This window comes from Kogia breviceps, chromosome 10, assembly GCF_026419965.1.
Source record: "Kogia breviceps isolate mKogBre1 chromosome 10, mKogBre1 haplotype 1, whole genome shotgun sequence".
NCBI classification, from domain to species: Eukaryota; Metazoa; Chordata; class Mammalia; order Artiodactyla; family Physeteridae; genus Kogia; species Kogia breviceps.
In genome coordinates, this window is record NC_081319.1 from 98,673,387 (window position 1) to 98,695,501 (window position 22,115).

Sequence of the window (22,115 nt, forward strand, 5' to 3'; positions counted from 1 at the left end):
GTCCCTTCTTTTTAAATACTAAAAGGTTTATGTTTATCCCAGAAATTTTACTTTAAAAGTATGTATTCATAGAGAATATATATATGTATTTCCATCTCCACATAGATTAATCTTTAGGCTGAAATATTTTGAAGACCTCCACTGCTTTTCATTTTTAAATAAATAATACTTTCTTCTAGGAAGATTTTTAATTTTTTTTGGCCATGCCGCGTGCCATAAGGGATCATACCCACGCCCCTGCAGTGGAATCACAGAGTCTTAACCACTGGACCACCAGGGAAGTCCCTAGATTTTTAATTTTTAATTATTTTAATGCAATAAACTAATAATACATATCACTTTTCGCTGAAACGTCTACTATATAGAACGATAAAATAAACACTTATAAAAGTTTTGGTCTTATTGATGGAATTTAGTGAGTGTGAATAGATTTTTTTTCCTATTCTAATTGCTTCATAGAAACAAAAAATGCATGCTAAAATATTCCATCTGTGACAACAGTTTGATGCACAAAAGGGCCACAGTTCAAATTGAAGAGGCCGTTCAAAGAGACAATGGAAACATCAATAGCCTCATTATTCTGATCATAATGAAATTAAAATGTAAATATAGTCTGCCAAAACTGGATTGTTAGTGAATGCCATACTAATAGAGGGCCACGAATACAGATCAAACTATACTTCGTGTGCACGTCTGCAATAGTGGAAGCTTGTCCGAGTCTGTATTTGGTATGACGATATATGATTGTAAGTAGGTGGTAAAGAAAAAAATTTTATATTTACACCAAATGTTATTACAGGGATTAATATCTCAACTTTGGGTAGCTAACATTCTAGAAAATTCCAGATTAGCCCACAAATGGATCAGCTGCCTTCTCAATACAAAGATTTGCAGAGATCCCAAACTAGGATCTTTGCTGAAAACACTCTTCCTATAGTCTCTTGAAGGCAAAAAAAGAAAGGCAATCCCATTAAATTTGTAACTGTTTCCCAAGTGCAAGTACCTGACAGGTGGATGCTAACAGTCCCCTTTTAAATTCTGACAAATAGCTAACACATACCCAAAAGATTATCAATGGATTCATACCAATAGTGTGATTTAGCCTACAATCCCTGCCAGTGTAATTTCTTAAAGTTATACTGAGCTTAATCATCTGAAATTCTTTAAAATTTATTTTTGCTAGCAATCTGTATTTCAAATCTTTTTCACTTCACATCAAAAAATATGAGCATAGATTCTACCCCTTCTGTTTGTATCTCTGATTTCAAGGGATGTAAGAAAATTATTAAGATTATACTTCATTGTTATGCATATCTGTATGTCAGCAGTGCGTGCTCGAATATAAATGTGAGTGGCCGTGGTTAGACAGGGTTTCCAGAAATGAGCTGAAAACACTGTCCAATAATTAAAAGATCTTATCTTGTAAATGTGAAAAATGATGAAAGTCAGCAAAAAGATTAGGAATCAGAGAACCTGCATTCTAGCCCAAGAAGGACAAAATTAAATTAAGGGATTATAACTTAGTTATCTCAGTATCCTTCTCATCTAAAAAGTGAGGGCTTTTATCTAAAAGATAATAGCCAAGAACTCCATAATGCAGCTTTGCAACCCAGACTTTTGCACGGAATATTTAATAAACAAGAGAAGTTGCTGGATCCAGTTTGCTCCACGGCAGTCATACCCTTTAAATGTGCCTTTCTCTCCCTCCCTCCCTCCCTCCCTCTCTCTCTCTCAGCTTGCTTCCTTAGAATTTCGTGTCAATGCTTAATACTGCAGAGGACCTTAAGACCAGTGCCAACAACAGCTTTGTTGCACCATGTTTATGAATTCATCAGCTCTCAAATATTCTTGCTTCTCAAAATCATTAAAACTGGACTTGGTAGCCTCCCAACATTTCTTTTGTTTTCCTTTGGCTTCATACTTTCCTAAAAGTAAAAAAGAAAAAAAAAAAAAATTCTCTTAGCTGTTCTAGTTGAAAGTACTTCATCTTTTATTTTATTTATTTTTTAAAAAATCTTTATTGGAGTATAACTGTTCTACAATAGTGTGTTAGTTTTTCCTTTACAACAAAGTGAATCAGTTTTACATATACATATGTTCCCATATCTCTTCCCTCTTGCATCACCCTCTCTCCCGCCCTCCCTATCCCACCCCTCTAGGTGGTCACAAAGCACAGAGCTGATCTCCCTGTGCTACGTGGCAGCTTCCCACTAGCTATCTAATTTACATTTGGTAGTGTATATATGTCCCAGCTACTCTCCCACTTCATCACAGCCCACCCTTCCCCCTCCCCATATCCTCAAGTCCATGCTCTAGTAAGTCTGTGTTTTATTCCTGTCCTACCACTAATCTCTTCATGACATTTTTTTCCCTTAGAGTCCATATATATGTGTTAGCATACGGTATTTGTTTTTCTCCTTCTGACTTACTTCACTCTGTATGACAGACTCCAGGTCCATCCACCTCATTATAAATAACTCAGTTTCATTTCTTTTTATGGCTGAGTAATATTCCATTTTATATATGTGCCACATCTTCTTTATCCATTCATCTGTTGATGGACACTTAGGTTGCTTCCATGTCCTGGCTATTGTAAATAGAGCTGCAATGAACATTTTGGTACATGAGTCTTTTTGAATTATGGTTTTCTCAGGGTATATGCCCAGTAGTGGGATTGCTGGGTCGTATGGTAGTTCTATTTGTAGTTTTTTAAGGAACCTCCATACTGTTCTCCATAGTGGCTGTATCAACTTACATTCCCACCAGCAGTGCAAGAGGGTTCCCTTTTCTCCACACCCTCTCCAGCATTTATTGTTTCTAGAGTTTTTGATGATGGCCAATCTGACTGGTGTGAGATGATATCTCATTGTAGTTTTGATTTGCATTTCTCTAATGATTAATGATGTTGAGCATTCTTTCATGTGTTTGTTAGCAATCTGTATATCTTCTTTGGAGAAATGTCTATTTAGTTCTTCTGCCCATTTTTGGATTGGGTTGTTTGTTTTTTTGTTATTGAGCTGCATGAGTTGCTTATAAATTTTGGATATTAATCCTTCGTCAGTTGCTTCATTTGCAAATATTTTCTCCCATTCTGAGGGTTGTCTTTTGGTCTTGTTTATAGTATCTTTTGCCGTGCAAAAGCTTTTAAGTTTTATTAGGTCCCATTTGTTTATTGTTGTTTTGATTTCCATTTCTCTAGGAGATGGGTCAAAAAGGATCTTGCTGTGATTTATGTCGTAGAGTGTTCTGCCTATGCTTTCCTCTAAGAGTTTGATAGTGTCTGGCCTTACATTTAGGTCTTTAACCCATTTTGAGTTTATTTTTGTGTGTGGTGTTAGGGATTGTTCTAATTTCATACTTTTACATGTAGCTGTCCAGTTTTCCCAGCACCACTTATTGAAGAGGCTGTCTTTTCTCCACTGTATATCCTTCCCTTCTTTATCAAAGATAAGGTGACCATATGTGTGTGGGTTTATCTCTGGGCTTTCTATCCTGTTCCATTGATCTATATTTCTGTTTTTGTGCCAGTACCATACTGTCTTGATTACTGTAGCCTTGTAGTAGAGTCTGAAGTCAGGGAGCCTAATTCCTCCAGCTCCATTTTTCATTCTCAAGATTGCTTTGGCTATTCGGGGTCTTTTGTGTTTCCATACAAATTGTGAAATGTTTTGTTCTAGTTCTGTAAAAAATGCCAGTGGTAATTTGATAGGGATAGCATTGAATCTGTAGATTGCTTTGGGTAGTAGAGTCATTTTCACAACATTGATTCTTCCAATCCAAGAACATGGTATATTTCTCCACCTATTTGTATCATCTTTAATTTCTTTCATCAGTGTCTTATAGTTTTCTGCATACAAGTCTTTTGTCTCCTTAGGTAGGTTTATTCCTAGATATTTTATTCTTTTTGTTGCAATGGTAAATGGGAGTGTTTTCTTAATTTCACTCTCAGATTTTTCATCATTAGTGTATAAGAATGCCAGAGATTTCTGTGCATTAATTTTGTATCCTGCAACTTTACCAAATTCATTGATTAGCTCTAGTAGTTTTCTGGTAGCATCCTTAGGATTCTCTATGTATAGTATCATGTCATCTGCAAACAGTGACAGCTTTACTTCTTCTTTTCCTATTTGGATTCCTTTTATTTCTTTTTCTTCTCTGATTGCTGTGGCTAGAACTTCCAAAACTATGTTGAATAAGAGTGGTGAGAGTGGGCAACCTTGTCTTGTTCCTGATCTTAGTGGAAATGGTTTCAGTTTTTCACCATTGAGAACGATGCTAGCTGTGGGTTTGTCATATATGGCCTTTATTATGTTGAGGAAAGTTCCCTGTATGCCTACTTTCTGCAGGGTTTTTATCATAAATGAGTGTTGAATTTTGTCAAAAGCTTTCTCTGCATCTATTGAGATGATCATATGGTTTTTCTCTTTCAGTTTGTTGATATGGTGTATCACGTTGATTGATTTGCGTATATTGAAGAATCCTTGCATTCCTGGAATAAACCCCACTTGATCATGGTGTATGATCCTTTTAATGTGCTGTTGGATTCTGTTTGCTAATATTTTGTTGAGGATTTTTGCATCTATGTTCATCAGTGATATTGGCCTGTAGTTTTCTTTTCTTGTGACATTGTTGTCTGGTTTTGGTATCAGGGTGATGGTGGCCTCATAGAATGAGTTTGGGAGTGTTCCTCCCTCTGCTATCTTTTGGAAGAGTTTGAGAAGGATAGGTGTTAGCTCTTCTCTAAATGTTTGCTAGAATTCGCCTGTGAAGCCATCTGGTCCTGGGCTTTTGTTTTTTGGAAGATTTTTAATCACAGTTTCAATTTCAGTGCTTGTGATTGGTCTGTTCATATTTTCTCTTTCTTCCTGGTTCAGTCTCGGCAGGTTGTGCATTTCTAAGAATTTGTCCATTTCTTCCAGGTTGTCCATTTTATTGCCATACAGTTGCTTGTAGTAATCTCTAATAATCTTTTGTATTTCTTCAGTGTCAATTGTTACTTCTCCTTTTTCATTTCTAATTCTATTGATTTGAGTCTTCTCCCTTTTATTCTTGATGAGTCTGGCTAATGGTTTATCAATTTTGTTTATCTTCTCAAAGAACCAGCTTTTAGTTTTATTGATCTTTGCTATTGTTTCCTTCACTTCTTTTTCATTTATTTCTGATCTGATCTTTATGATTTCTTTCCTTTTGCTAAATTTGGGGTTTTTTTGTTCTTCTTTCTCTAATTGCTTTAAGTGCAAAGTTAGGTTGTTTATTCGAGATGTTTCCTGTTTTTTAAGGTATGATTGTATTGCTATAAACTTCCCTCTTAGAACTGCTTTTGCTGTATCCCATAGGTTTTGGGTCGTCGTGTCTCCATTGTCATTTGTTTCTAAGTATTTTTTGATTTCCTCTTTGATTTCTTCAGTGATCACTTCGTTATTAAGTAGTGTATTGTTTAGCCTCCATGTGTTTGTATTTTTTACAGATCTTTTCCTGTAATTGATATCTAGTCTCATAGCATTGTGGTCGGAAAAGACACTTGATACGATTTCAATTTTCTTAAATTTGCCAAGGCTAGATTTGTGACCCAATATATGATCGATCCTGGAGAATGTTCCATGAGCACTTGAGAAAAATGTGTATTCTGTTGTTTTTGGATGGAATGTCCTATAAATATCAATTAAGTCCATCTTGTGTAATGTATCATTTAAAGCTTGTGTTTCCTTATTTATTTTCATTTTGGATGATCTGTCTATTGGTGAAAGTGGGGTGTTAAAGTCCCCTACTATAATTGTGTTACTGTCGATTTCCCCTTTTAAGGCTGTTAGTATTTGCCTTATGTATTGAGGTGCTCCTATGTTGGGTGCATAAATATTTACAATTGTTATATCTTCTTCTTGGATTGATCCCTTGATCATTATGTAGTGTCCTTCTTTGTCTCTTGTAATAGTCTTTATTTTAAAGTCTATTTTGTCTGATATGAGAATTGCTACTCCAGCTTTCTTCTGATTTCTATTTGCATGGAATATCTTTTTCCATCCCCTTACTTTCAGTCTGTATGTGTCCCTAGGTTTGAAGTGGGTCTCTTGTAGACAGCATATATATGGGTCTTGTTTTTGTATCCATTCAGCCAGTCTGTGTCTTTTAGTGGGAGCATTTAATCCATTTACATTTAAGGTAATTATCGATATGTATGTTCCTATTACCATTTACTTAATTGTTTCGGGTTGTTCTTGTAGGTCTTTTCCTTCTCTTGTGTTTCTTGCCTAGAGAAGTTCCTTTAGGATTTGTTGTGGAGCTGGTTTGGTGGTGCTGAACTCTCTCAGCTTTTGCTTGTCTGTAAAGGTTTTAATTTCTCCATCAAATCTGAATGAGATCCTTGCTGGGTAGAGTAATCTTGGTTGTAGGTTTTTTTCCTTCATCACTTTAAATATGTCCTGCCACTCCCTTCTGGCTTGTAGAGTTTCTGCTGAAAGATCAGATGTTAACCTTATGGGGATTCCCTTGTGTGTTATTTGTTGTTTTTCCTTTGCTGCTTTTAATATGTTTTCTTTGTATTTAATTTTTGACAGTTTGATTATTATGTGTCTTGGCATGTTTCTCTTTGGGTTTATCCTGTATGGGACTCTCTGTGCTTCCTGGACTTGATTGACTATTTCCTTTCCTATATTAGGGAAGTTTTCAACTATAATCTCTTCAAATATTTTCTCAGTCCCTTTCTTTTTCTCTTCTTCTTCTGGGACCCCTATAATTCGAATGTTGGTGCGTTTAATGTTGTCCCACTATTTTATCTTCCAGGTCACTTATCCGTCCTTCTGCCTCAGTTATTCTGCTATTGATCCCATCTAGAGTATTTTTCATTTCATTTATTGTGTTGCTCATCATTGCTTGCTTCCTCTTTATTTCTTCTAGGTCCTTGTTAACTGTTTCTTGCAATTTGTCTATTCTATTTCCAAGATTTTGAATCATCTTTACTATCATTATTCTGAATTCTTTTTCAGGTAGACTGCCTATTTCCTCGTCATTTGTTAGGTCTGGTGTCTTTTCATCTTGCTCCTTCATCTGTTGTGTGCTTTTCTGTCTTCTCATTTCGCTTATCTTACTGTGTTTGGGGTCTCCTTTTTGCACGCTGCAGGTTCGTAGTTCCCGTTGTTTTTGGTGGCTGTCCCCAGTGGCTAAGGTTGGTTCAGTGGGTTGAGTAGGTTCCCTGGTTGGGGGTCTAGTGCCTCTGTTCTGGTGGATGAGGCTGGATCTTGTCTTTCTGGTGGGCAGGTCCACGTCTGGTGGTGTGTCTGGGGATGTTGGTAGCCATATTATGATTTTAGGCAGCCTCTCTGCTAATGGATGGGGCTGTAGACCTGTCTTGCTCTTTGTTGGGAATAGGGTGTCCAGCACTGTTCGTTGCTGGTCCTTGAGTGAAGCTGGGTCTTGGTGTTGAGATGGAGATCTCTGGGAGATTTTTGCTGTCCGATAATACGTGGAGCTGGGAGGTCTGTTGTGGACTAGTGTCTTGAGGTTGGTTCTCCCACCTCAGAGACACAGGCCTGGTGCCTGGCTGGGGCGCCAAGAGCCTTTAATCCACACGGCTCAAAATAAAAGGGAGAAAAAATAGAAAGGAAGGAAGGAGGGAGGGAGGGAAGGAAGGAAGAAAGGAAGGAAGAAATGAAGGAAGGAAGAAAGCAAGAAAGGAAGGAAGGAAGGTGGAGAGGAGGAAAGGGAGGAAGGAAGAGAGGAGGGGAGGAGGGAAGGGAGGAAAGAAGGGGGGAAGGAAGGAAGAAGGGAGGGAAGGAGGGAAGAAAGGAAGGAAGAAAGGGAGAAGACAAAGTAGAATAAAGTATAGTTATGAAAATAAAAAATAATTATAAAGAAGAAAAATTTATATTAAAAAAAAAAAAACAGAAAAACGGGTCGGTCTAACCCTAGGACAAATGGTGAAAGCAAAGCTATACAGAGAAAATCTCACACAGCAGCACACACCTACACACTCACAAAAAGAAAAAAAGGGGAAAATAATAGTATATCTTGCTCCCAAAGTCCACCTCCTCAACTTGGGATGATTAGTTGTCTATTCAGGTTATCCACAGATGCAGGGCACTTCAAGTTAATTGTGGAGCTTTAATCCGCCGCTTCTGAGGCTGCTGGGAGAGACCTCCCCCTCTCCTCTCTGTTCGCACAGCTCCTGGGGTTCAGCTTTGGACTTGGTCCCGCCTCTGCGTGTAGGTCGTCCGAGGGCCTCTGCCCTTCGCTCAGACAGTACGGGGTTAAAGGTGCAGCTGATTCGGCGTCTCTGGCTCACTCAGGCTGGGGGGAGGGAGGGGCACGGAGGCGGGGCGAGCGTGCGACGTCAGAGGCCGGCGTGACGCCGCACAGGCCCGAGGCGCGGCGCGCGTTCTCCCGGGGAAGCCGTCCCTGGATCCCGGGACCCCGGCAGTGGCGGGCTCCACGGGCTCCCGGGAGGGCCGGTGTGGAGAGTGACCTGTGCTCACACACAGGCCTCTTGGTGGCGGCAGCAGCAACCCTAGCGTCCCACACCCGTCTCCACCGTCCGTGCCGACAGCCGCGGCTCGCGCCCGTTTCTGGAGCTCCTTTACGCGGTGCTCCCAATCCCCTCTCCTCGCGCCCGAGGAAGCAAAGAGGCAAGAAAAAGTCTCCCGTCTCCTCAGCAGCTCCGCGCCATTTCTGAGGCTCCTTTAAGCGGCGCCCTTAATCCCCTCTCCTCACGCCCAGGAAGCAAAGAGGGAAGAAAAGGTCTCTCGCCTCTTCGGCAGCTCCGGACTTCAACCGGACTCCCTCCCGGCCAGCCGCGGCGCACTAACCCCTTCAGGCTGTTTTCACTCAGCCACCTCCAGACCTTTCCCTGGGATCCGACTGAAGCCCGAGCCTCAGCTCCCGGCCCCGCCCGCCCCGGCGGGGGAGCAGACAAGCCTCTCGGTCTGGTGAGTGCCGGTCGGTACAGATCCTCTGCGGGAATCTCTCCGCTTTGCCCTCCACACCCTGTGGCTGCGCTGTCCTCCGTGGCTCCGGAGCTTCCCCCCTCCGCCACCCGCAGTCTCCGCCCGCGAAGGTACGTGGGGAGTTTCTTGCTTTTTGGGAGGTCTGAAGTCTTCTGCCAGCGTTCGGTGGGTGTTCTATAGGAGAAGTTCCACCTGTAGATGTATTTCTGATGTCTCTGTGAGGAGGAAGGTGATCTCCGCGTCTTACTCTTCCGCCATCTTTAAGCCGTCTCCACTTCATCTTTTAATACATACATTTTCTCTTTTTAAATGTCCTGCAACAAAGTCTCCCCCATAGATGATAATATACTGCAGTTTGGTCTCTGGCATTGTTCCTTGTTTCTTCACTTTAAAAAATTAAGCCTGGGCCTTCCCTGGTGGCGCAGTCGTTGGGAGTCCGCCTGCCGATGCGGGGGACGCGGGTTCGTGCCCCGGTCCGGGAGGATCCCACATGCCGCGGAGCAGCTGGGCCCGTGAGCCGTGGCCGCTGGGCCTGCGCGTCCGGAGCCTGTGCTCCGCAATGGGAGAGGCCGCAACAGTGAGAGGCCCGCGTACCGCAAATAATAATAATAATAATAAAATTAAGTCTCCTTCTGTGCTAAGATGTACATCATGTTCTGAGTCACTGGGGAGGGCCACTCTCTGAGCTGACAGCTCACCCCTGCAGCAAGGACTCACACAGTGCCACACTCATGAGTAATTACAAGGCAATTCTGATATGAATGGTGACATCGTCTACTTATACAGTACTGCTCACTTTATTAGGTGATTCTAATACATCTTCATCAGCTCTTCCTCACAAGGCTCTTTCGGGGCAGGCATGACAGGCGTTTTCCTTCAGAAGGAAGAAATGAAAGATCAAAATAGTGGGAGAGTTGCAGGGAGGGCCCATCCTCTCCAGCCCCTCCCTGGTCAGGGACACAATCCACTAGCCCTTCTTCCTCCCTGAAGAAACAGGCATTTCCTTCAGCTCTGAATTCAATTAGAACTTTGACATCTCTATGAAAATACTTGGCTTCTTATTAATTCACACACGATCAGAACTTCTGCTCCTTGTTGGAAGAAGAACAAAAGATCTCTTAGACGTGCCAATAATCTGCCAGCTTTATGACCAGTGCACCGATGATTCCAATCTTTCTGCCTCACACCCTGAGGCCTGGGATGAGGAAGTAATTTCTCAGTGTGATTCCTGAAATACCTTTCTTTGGCTCTTCTTTTTTCTTTTCTTTTTTTTTTTTTTAAATAAAAGGGGAAATTTAAAGAACAAAATAGAAAAAAAGGGGGTACTGCTGTTACGTGTGAATTGTTTTCTCTCTGACTTTTCAGCCTGACAGTTTCCTACAACAGATTTCTAAATATCTGCTTTAATCAGCATCTTAAATTGCTTTCCCCTTTTGAGTGATATTTTGTTTCCTATTGTTAATACAGAAAGCACTTAACGCTTTGTTCCTGGTGTATGGACTGTCTAATCCCCAAATCCTAGGAGCTGTGAATAAACTACAGAATTACTGGATTTGGATATCTAGGGAATTAAGTTTTGGGAAAAGAAACACGAGGTATCTCATAGTTTCTGTATCTTGGCTTGTCATAATCTCAGTGTGTTTTGGCAGATTTTTAAAAAGCAGCTTTTCTTGTCTGTACTACAAAATACATTATCATTATCGAAAGAGGGGAAAGAAAGGATTTTTAAGGTGAGTCATCAAGATGTTAGCTTTCCCGTTCTATGACATGAGAAGAATCAAATCTGCACTAGACAAACATAGACTCTCACCTTTGCACACTTGCATCAGCACAGAGGCATCCAGGATAATGCTCACATTTTCGTGTATTGATTTTAGTGAGGAAGTCCGTGCTTCGGCATTTGGGTGTATTTCTGTTGGCTCAAGAAGCTACTGGAAGTCCCCAAATACTTTTCCTTTGCATTACCTCAGTTCTCTGCAATAACAGCTTGGATCAGGTTCATAAGCCAAGCTAAACATACGTACAATCAGAGGTATAAGTAGTCGCCACATTCGGAGTATCAGCTCTTACCTTGAATCTGACCCAGCTGCCAACATTACTATACTATACTTACTATTACTAAGGAAATCATATGTTGTTTATACCTGTACTTGGTATAGCCTTTCAAGCCTATTCAACGTTAAACAGCATTGACAATTTAAAAAAATCCCTTGCTGCAAATGAAAACAAAGATATGTTCATGTATTTAAATATAAATCTGTGTAAATTTCTGACATTGCAGAGAAGATCTGCAGTAATCCAGAAGGAAAAGAATCTATGGCAGCTTCCAGGATAGATTGGGCCCCTGGCACGGCCTAACACTATTGCGTATCAAAAATGGAAATTGTGATGAATGGAAATTATGTGGTGTTTATGAAATACAGGAAACACTGAATATCTTTTCTCATTTTTCATACCAAAACATCTATTTATAATTAGTTGTTAAGAAATTTAGAAAACAATAGTAATTTGGGAGATGCTGACAATTAGAGCAAATCTGTAGGTGATTATTAAATACCTAGTATAAACAGATACATTTTTCCCTCTAAAAATATTGAATGCTTATAATTACAGTTTATAAGAATAAAGGACTCTTTCTTCTCAGTAGATGAAGATTCAAGTTTGTGAATCACTGCAAAAGTATATAAGAAAACAATTGAACTTATTTAAATTTAATATGCATATGTTCAGCTTACCCAGTGATGGCCTGGCAGCTAGAAGAGTATATGGGTGAAGAAAAGGGAAGATAGATACACGGTTGAAATGGGCTTACACTTTCTAGAACGTTGGGCAAATATTTATCCATCCCAAGTCTCAGTTTCCTTAACTAAAGAGGACTGCCCACTTCATACTGCTAATAAAAGGATTAAACAAACAAACAATGTAAAGTGAGTAACAGAATACCTGGCAGACAGTAACTGTTCATATATTTTAATAATTATTATTTCACAAATGCTGCTCAATTCTTGAATGTATATTGCTGTTGCTGGAAAGCTTATTGAAATTCTACATGTTAAATCTCATAGAAATAGTTTCTAGTCTTTTCAAAGAAAATTGATGTCATAGCTCATTAGCCTCCCATTCTGTTTTCTATCTTAATTTTTTCTTTATTACATGAAGGTAACAAGAATACATTTTCCATTTTGGAAGCCTTAAAACATTACCTATAAGCGACTACTGTTGGGAAAAAAGCCTAAAGCCCATTGTAGAATTCTACTCAAATTTTGGTTTTGTTCACTTGTGCTACAAGAACACATTCCTTTCTGAACACATTACTTGTTAGTAACACTGTTAGAACAAACACCCACCATCCTCACGGAACAATAGCGAAAGTAACAATAAAAGCAGCAATCACAAGAGGGATCTTGGTTTCACCCTCTTCCTGCTCCATCCCTTCCATCCTCACGTCTCCAGAGGATGAGGAGAAATGAATTACCAGCTGGCGGTACGCGGGCCTCTCACTGCTGTGGCCTCTCCCGTTGCGGAGCACAGGCTCCGGACGCGCAGGCGCAGCGGCCATGGCTCACGGGCCCAGCCGCTCCACGGCACGTGGGATCCTCCCGGACCGGGGCACGAACCCGCGTCCCCTGCATCGGCAGGCGGACTCTCAACCGCTGCGCCACCAGGGAAGCCCTGGTCTGTATTTTTTAGGTAAGGTGGGGCTCATCTGTTAAGAGGCAATGAGACTGAGGCATCAGTCTCTTCACTTTCCCCTCTGGCACTGACCGAGATGAAATTATGCAGAACTAAAGTCCCCTTCTCATGGACTGTCCCAAAGCCTGGCCTGGCGGGGGGGACGGGACAGGCAGGGCAGGTGAAAGTGACGCGAGGTGAGGGAGCAAGACCCCGGCAAGCCCACTTGGTTGTGAACCTAAGCCACCTGCTCTGCCCCAGCCTTTATAAGTCATAAAGTTGGCATTTTTGTGTCCATCTATGTATTAATGTTTTACATAGTAGAAAACAAGTGTATTCTTTGCTGGCCCCATAAAACCCAACCACCCCCTGAAAACCTTCCCCACAATCCTCAGCTCCTCTCCAGTGATGCCCAGTATCATTCCATGCCTTTTCCTGTGCTTTTACGTAAAGAGCTATGACTCCAAAAATCTATACGTCGTTTGGTTATGTCTCTCTATACGTATTTTTAAAATAGATTTATTTATTTTATTTATTTATATTTGGCTGCGTTGGGTCTCCGTTGCTGCGCGCGGGCTTTCTCTAGTTGCTGCGAGCGGGGGCTACTCTTCGTTGCGGTGCACGGGCTTCTCATTGCGGTGGCTTCTCTTGTTGCAGAGCCCACGGGCTCTAGGCGCACAGGCTTCAGTAGCTGCGGCACGCGGGCTTAGTTGCTCCGTGGCATGTGGGATCTTCCCGGACTAGGGATCGAACCCATGTCCCCTGCATCGGCAGGCGGATTCTTAACCACTGCGTCACCAGGGAAGTCCCACAAGCATAACTTTTATATCTCTTCTCTCAAGTACTTTGCTGACATACAAATTAAAAACAAAACCCAATACTCCTAAGCATAAAAATTCTCCTTATCATGTAGCCAACTCATTAGAGGCTTAGAGTGAAGGAATGTTGGATTGTCTGTCATAGTCTTCTGGTGTCTTTCTAACTTTCATTTCCCCCCAATAATAGCAATAAGTATAATAGTAATAATAGTAAGAGGTAACTGTGATTGAATGCTTATTACAGGCTGGGTAGGCACTTTCCTAAACAGCCGTATGAGATCTCATTTAACCCTCACACTGACTTCTGAGGCTGGTATTCTTGTACCCATTTTATAGATCAGGAAATTGAGATACAGGAGGGCTCAGTGACCTTCTCAAGTTTAGAGAGCTCATTGGTGGAGGGGGACACTGTCTCTCCAGATCCCATGCTGGCAGCCAGTGCGGATGTGGCCACTTTGTACTTTTCTTAAAGGTTGTATTTTTCCTCTTTGGACGTTATTCTCCTCATTCATGAAATGAGGAGATTGAAGGAGTTAGCTTGAGTTTGTTTTTTACACCTAAAATTCTGTGATTCTTAAAAACACACCCAAGACTTAAAAAAAAAAAATAACCTAGAAGTGAACCATATAGCTCACTGACTAATCAGCTGTTTTCAATCTCCACTTAAGCATCTAATTTGGATCTTCTCCTATCCCACTCTGGAGTAAGCTGCCAGGTAATGAAAAACGACCCCAATTCCAGAATAACTAGAGATGCTGAGAGACACCAGCCTGATTCTGCTGATGGGTTCCCCAAGCCTCCGGGAGGTTTAATCTTTATCCTACGCTGGTCTCGGGGCAGGTCTGGGGACGCCTGGGCCCAGCTGTGATGTCTGCAAAGAAAGCTCTTGGTGCCCACTTCCTGCTAGACCCTGCCAAGAATAGAGGCGACCACAGGACAGCCCGGGGAAATGGGTACCTTCCCTTCGGGATTGTGCTCCATCATCTGCAAATGTCACACACACACCTTTTTCTGCCAGCTGACAGCCCCTCTTCTTGAAAATGAACAGGAATAACTTCACCTTTTTGAACTTTTACACAGGAGAGTTCATGTAAGCTGCTAGAAATCACCTATTTGGTTTATTCATTTTACTTTGGCTTTGTCTGGTTTTCCTGCAAAGCAAAATGTTAGAAAACATTTTTAGCATAACGCAGCATTTTAAAAGGGGTATCAGTAGTTTTTAACATAGTCACAGATAAAGATCTGACCGTGGTCTTGCATGTGGTAAATGCTTCATAACTATTTGTTGGATGACTGTCAGTATCTGTCCTATTGCAAAGCATTCAAAATCATTGAAAAACTCTAAGAATCAGAGCTACCATTTATTCAGATAATGTTATGCACCAGGAATTAACTGTTTTACATACTGTCTGCTTTAATCCTCCCCCAGACCCTGTGTGGTGGCTGCTCACTTTTGCCCTAAATGTCAGATGAGAATCTTGAGGCACAGAAAAGAAATAATTTGACAATTAGCTGATAAGTCATTGACCTGGCATTTAAATTTAGGCAATCTGTTCTTAAGATTGTTTGTTTCCATATGCAATATGTTACTTGTCTCCATATGTCATCTTTAAAAATAAGAACAGAAAATTAAGCTTATGTTTTGATTGACAAACTGTAGACCATCAGTACTATCTGTGCTAATAACATTGTTGCAGTGTGTAGATCATGAACCTGAGATATTTTCTGCAAATCCCTGCTCTCTTTTCCATACCCCATGTGATCATAAATTTGTGAGATGATTTGCAACAATAAGGATACAATCTTATGGCCACTGAAATAAGCCTTGAGCAGAGACTGAACCAAAATCCAAACACACTTCAGCCAACAGATCTAAGTGTTCCCTAACTCTGGACTGAATTAATGAGATGTGGAGGTTTTACAAATCTTTCACATTACAAATCATTTACAAATACTTTCAGCATGTATTCTACATGCGGCAGAGACAGTTATTTAAATAGCAACATAAAAACTACCACAATGAAAGCTTTAAGTGCCTCTGAGAGACATTAATGAAAGTCTGTTATGAAATATTTAATCTATTTTAGCTGAAATTCTAAAGAATATATGTCCTTACCTACCTATAGCAGAAAGTTTAAATGTTTTGATGCCTGAATCTGTTTTGTCTTCCAAACCCCTCTTCTTTTGAAGGATTTAGAAAAATGACAACAAAGAGTTCGCAGGAATTTGTTTAGCTACAAAACAAAACAAACAAAACATTTTCCAGGATAGGCCCCTGGGGTCCCTGTGTCAGTTCTGATCTTTATCTCCATTTAAAGGACCTTAGGAGCATTGACCTGAAGGCATTCAGGGCTGCTTAAGCATCAAAGAGGATTGATGTACCATGTACTGAACATTTTACAACCATTTCCAACAGAGGCTGAGACAAAGAAAAATGTATTTTATTAAGCATTTAACTTCATGGCCATTAACAAAAAAAAATCATTGATAATTTGGATCTGAAATTCATCTTTAAAAAAGTAAGTTTAAAAAATTATTTTATTTTTCTCCTCATAGATTAGTTTTTGGAATTCAGTTCCTTATCAAAATGAATTCAAAAGGTTGGAGCCCCTTTCTTACTATGAAGTGATGCAAGTTATTTTATTAGAATAGTTCATATACTCTTCATGAAGACTGGATCTTTCAATCAATAATGATTACGATTATACATGGTTGGTTATAAAAGCAGACTGCTTGAAATCTTAAACTACTTCTAAGGAACTACTTTTAGGGAATATAAGTGTCAAAGTAACAAAAAATGTCTCACTGTATAAGGTATAAAGATGTTCTGAAATAACTAAATTCAAATGTATCAAAGGATACAACTGCTGAATCAAACCCAGTCTTAACATTTGACCCTTGGGGGAAAAATAAGCCTTGCTATTAGCAAAGAAAACTAGGCATGCCTGGCTAATTGACTGATCCCAAAGCTGGCTTTTCTTTCCATGACTGACCTTCAGGAATGTGAAGCCTTCTTGTCTTTCACCTACAAGGTTTCCTTAGATCCCATTTGGCAACATTCATAGGTAAATAACTAAACACGCTGTCTTTCAAGTAACTGAAAACAATGAATGCAAGATGTCTTGTCTTAAGCAAAACCAACTTCCAACAAGTGTCTATTGGTCTTTATATCTTTATAAAACCCACGAATACCTGAACATCATAAAAGGTATCTAATTATTCACTTCTATATTCCAGATACCAAAATTAAGAAAAACAACGTTAAATTTTATATAGTTAACCTCTATTGGTTTATCCTGAGATATGGAATCATTTGCTAAATAGATCAATTATTTATTTTCTTCACTGCTTTTGTAAAAAGAATTTATAAATGTCTTCATTTCCTTTTAAATTCCTATCTTTGCTTTCTTTACATTATTTTTAAATTGGTACCTTGGAAAAATAGTACAATTTGATGTCCCCTCTCATAAGAGAAATATGTTTAAATAATTTTCCTTTCTATCAAAAGTAATGGAAAATTGTTCTATTTCTTTCTGGAAATATTTCTGAAAGGATCAAGTTCAGAGACTTGATAACATTATGTTACGCTGTGCTCAGACCTTGTCTACACCCTAAACAATGTGAGTCCACACTCAACTCTCCTCCTTTCAATTTAGCTTTTATCATCATAATATGATATGTAACAGACTTTTTTCTCAATAACGATTAATAATTGCAACCTAATACACTTTGGAGAGTTACATATTTTATGCTTGATTAGAATTATCACTTTAGATTGCCATTTTATCTCCTGCCATTTTAACTAAATATTTCCTCACTAAATATTTTTATGACTCCTATTATATCAATTATGAGAAAGCGTGTAGAAAAAGGTTATAAAATCTATTAGCTACACAAATATGCCTGGCACTGGGCATGTTCATTTCAGTAAGAAATTTAAATGGGATGATTTATGAATACTAAGTAGACTCTCACCTAGAAATGAATGTAATACAACCCAATTACTAGAAATCATTACTGAAAGCAGCATGGTAGAGTGGGAAAAAAAGACCTAGCTTTAAAGCACAGCGTCACTATTTAACTAGCTTTGTAACCCTGAGACATTGTCTCAAACATAAAATGCAGATAACATAATATGGTATTCGCTGTAATTGTTAAAATTAGAAATACTGCGTTATATATAATGCGATCTACTCATAAAATACCATTACGGTGTCAATGGAGCATAACTGTGTATAATCTCAAAACTTAAATCTATACGAATACCTTTAAAGAAAATTTACTTAATTTTGAAAACTAATTTATCATATCCTGTTAAACCAGGAGATTTTCACATTTCATTTGAGGTTTCATCATTATTACCTGAATTCATTACGTCTTTTCAGAATTAGGTGTATCACCTAATTCTGGGAGAGCGGAATAAAATTTAAAACTTCCTAGATCTTTAACTTCCGTTCTTCCATCATTTCCCCAACATGCACTCCCCACCTCTGCCACAATCAAGTGCCTCAAAAGAATAATTCTTCAGTGTCCTGAAATAAATCCTTATTTTCTAATGTAACCCTCAAACATTATGGAATAAGAGAGCCCTAACTTTTCAGACAACAAAAGCAAGGCGATAAGAACACTTTTTGGTGTTTTTCAGGGGGACATTTAATTTAGAAAAGACTCAAACTACAAACTAAGCCACACAGGATCCATGACTTTGACAGAAACATCGGCTTGGTCTTTCTCCCTGTTGTTAAAATGTGGGTGGATCACTGACTGATAAGACTCTTGGGCTCTTCTTAGCTGCCTCTGGGTTTTGCCAGAGTACATCTGGTCCCCAGCAGCCGAGCTCTTGGAAGTCGTGCTCGTTCAGAACTCGCTTCAGAATAAACTGGAGGGAAGAACAGTTACACGTTTCCTCCCTGGTCGATCCTGATATATCTTAAAGGATTGGTGTGAATAATAGTAGAATTTTTAATCTTGCAATCTCCCTTGAAGATAAATAAGTTCCTAACATTTATGCCTGGTTATTATGCAAATGAGTTTTAGTTTGTGAGCCCTGAATGCCCACTGGCTGCTTGCTGTGAGGTTAATCCTGGTTTTACACAAACATTAATGGAGACGCAGGATTTCCCTAGTAGCCTGACTTCTTTTTTGATAATCCCTAAACTCTGTCCCTTACTAAATGAAAAGGCAACTTTCTTCTTATTATTCACTACAATCATTCCTTATATTTCTGCTGCTGGGACTCTCCTGATGTGACTTCTTGGCTGTCAGGATGAACTATCTGGGTTGTTCTGCCTCCGGGGCTTGGTGGCCTGGAAATGCGCTCATTTGTCTCTATCTTGTTCAAGCTTGGAGTCCAGAAATCCCCGTCAGGAGGGATACTCCCAGGATGCTCTGTTCGTGAGGGTATAGAGTGTGGATACTTTTTACCTGGGTCTGAATATTGCATTTCTAGTATCTCCAAAATGATGCTTTGGGGAGGGGGTGAGGATGGCACATGCTGAACTTTGTATAAAGGAAACGGCAACATTTTAAGATACAGTTTAATTTTTCAACACAAGTGGCAGAGCATCTGTTCATGTCATCTCTCCAGTAAGTCCAGTCTTCTTGGATGCTGGTCCTCATTTCTTTGGATCATCAACAAATGTCTCCTATAATATATTGAGTTCACCAATTAAAGAGATACTGTGGCCAGCGCGGCAGTGCATAACTTGTGTTTGCTTTTCACGGTCGCTGCATTACTCCCCTTTCCTCTTCACTTTTGCTGTCCTATTTCCCCGCCCCCCCCCCATAAATTATCAGCACATTAATGATATGACACTCCCTTCCCACCAACTCTGACCCACTGAGTGCCCTTTTCACATGAAGAGCCCCTGCCGTTCTCAGCATCTTTAAATTCAGCCCTTGTTCTCTATAATGTTATCATGGCTTAGTTAGATGCTTTGCTAAGTCCCAATAATGTTGGCTATTCCCTTTGTCTCCATACTCCTTTAAGCTTCTTGCAGCTTTACTTGTGTGTAATGCTGTTGTGTGTACAATCCTGGATTCGAGTACCAGCTCCAGCACCTGCATGACCAAGTTTCATAACGTTGTGAGATGCAGCCCCCTTGTCTCTAAAATGGGAGAATAACACCTGCCTGGAGCATCGATGACATTACAAATGACACATAGTAAGGATGAACATTGGTCCCCTTCCACAACCCTTCTGTCTGGGATCCCCTTCCCTTCTATTTTTCACCTTAGCAAAGTCGCTTCAAGGTCAAGAGTAATGTCACCTGTTCCATAAGCATCGCTCGGATCTACTCAGCCCCGAGCTCTCCCCTCTGTGCTCACCTCCTGCCCTTGGTTGTAGCACTTTTATGCCCCTTATGATGATGATACGATACTTTGTGTCTGGTTGTGCTCTTCCAATAGAACATAAGCTCCCTGAGGGTAAACACCATTTACCTTGCATTAACTTAGCATCTCCAAAGTGCTTTCTACCTCGGTGGTGCTAAGTAAATATTTGTTGAAAGTCCGAATGAATCCTCTCTCTTCCACTTAGACTGGTTCCCTGTCATAACCGTAAATAACATATTCACCTCCACCTTCATTACTCTATTTTTGTTCTGCTGCTTGGCGTCATCTCTGCTCTAGAGTCCCAAATCCTACATCATCTCCTTCAAAAATACAGCCATCCCCAACACACACAGCTCATTCTTTAACTATTAAGGCAATAACTTTCCTACCTTTCGAAATGTTTATAGTCTGTGGTTTCTAAGATGTTATGTGGTCTAGTATTATTCTCCAGTTTCTATGGCCTAAATCTTAAGAAGGCCTGCTCCTCTAGGGTAGAAAGTGTGCCTTCGAATTCCTTTTGTATCTTGCATAGTAATGGAGTTGGTTTATACTTAAACTATTACTGGGTTTTGGATGCCTGAGAGTCTTCTTCAAATCCACCCCTGATTCAGAGAACAGGGAACGCCTGAGCGCAGGTACCTCTGCTTTAACTCATAGCTACACTGCCTTGCACAGAATTTTATGTATGCACGGTTCTAGATGAAACCAATATATGTAAGAGCCTCATGATTTTCAGATGATACAATCAGTAGAGAAAAGTATTTTACTATCTTTGCTTTAAATTTATTCCCTGCATAGTTTGGGGGGGGGGTTATGACAGCAAGGAGTTACTGTCATTAAAATACATATTCATATTATATATTAAATATATACAATAATCTTTATTGAATATTCAATAAATAATTCTCCAAAGTCATGGGAAGTCAGTTTGGGAGAAGATTCTTATCTTAGGGACATTTAATATCCCATGTTTCAAATTTATAGATGGTTTGGAAACAAAACTACTCCAACGAAAGTCATCTTTTTGGTGTTGCTTGATCTCAAAATGATCTCAAGTCGATCTCAAACTTCACCCTAAATTGTAACGCTAAAAACAGAGAGGTTAAGAAGAGCATGTACTTTGCCCTGAGCACGCATCATGAAAGAAATGTTACCTATCTTGACAGTCTTCCAAGGAAAATAATGATCCCTAATCTTTGTTAAGCCCCACCATTTAAAATTCAGGTCAGAGATCAACTAATAAGAAAAGTGTTGTTTATACCTTCTCCGTGAAAGGAAAGTCATGCCTATATTATGAAAGAAGATGAGAAACAAAATCTCTATATAAAATATTATCAGTTGATCATCTCATTCTGAAATAATTATTGTTGTAGCCTAAAATTTAGAGAATAAAAATAAGCTACTTTAGTGCCATTGATTTATGTTAACTCATAGCAAACATTCATAAAACAGATGTACTAATCTTTAAAAACTAGACAGATGAACTTTGGTTCTTCTGCTATTTCCGACACTTTTGATGGTTTCAGTGGATTCATACAAGAAGATATTGAAGTGGTTCACATTATGGTTTTCACCTGTTTTGATAATAATTTAAAGAGATTTGCTGTGTCCTTGCATTCTAGGAGTACAACAAAAAGTCAAATGTAGTTTCCCAGCTCTCTGGATTACTTGTAAGTAATTTATCCAAGTCATTGTTTGTAAGTCATTAATATCTGAGAATGACTTGCTCCTTGGGAAAAGAGGACTCTGGAGAAACAGTTCAAAATTATCCCCTTATATTTTGTTCACGGGACTATTTCAAAATATAATGGAACAAACTTTGATAATGTTTCTGAGTTAGCTGCATATTTCAAATGCTAGCAAAATATTTGAAAGCCACATGAAGGCATTATAGCCAGTAATACTAAAGATATGTGTACAATGTAATGAATCTTAAAAAGTCAAGAGTACAAGATAAGCCTATGGTGTGTTACGGCATTATGAAATTTTCAAGGGAGCATCCAAGCATTTCACAACATTTAGTATTTGGTTAAATGCAGGAATTCTTCAAAATAAGAAAATTCTATTTATATAAACTAAAAAACAAACAAACAAAACACCTCAATGCTAAAATTCTTAGCATTACTTTTGAATTTAGATAAGTCATATGTACCTAAAATGTGATTAGGAAACAAAAATATGTTTACTATACTGCTTTAAAATTTTAGGCAATAAAATTGTAATAAGAGGTGTGACACAAAGTTAAAACTTATTTTGAGAAATCTGACTGATAATGGACCTCATTTTCAACAACTCTATTGTTAGAGCAATACAATTCCTATGACAGAAGTGTCCAGAATTCTTTTCAAATAGATCT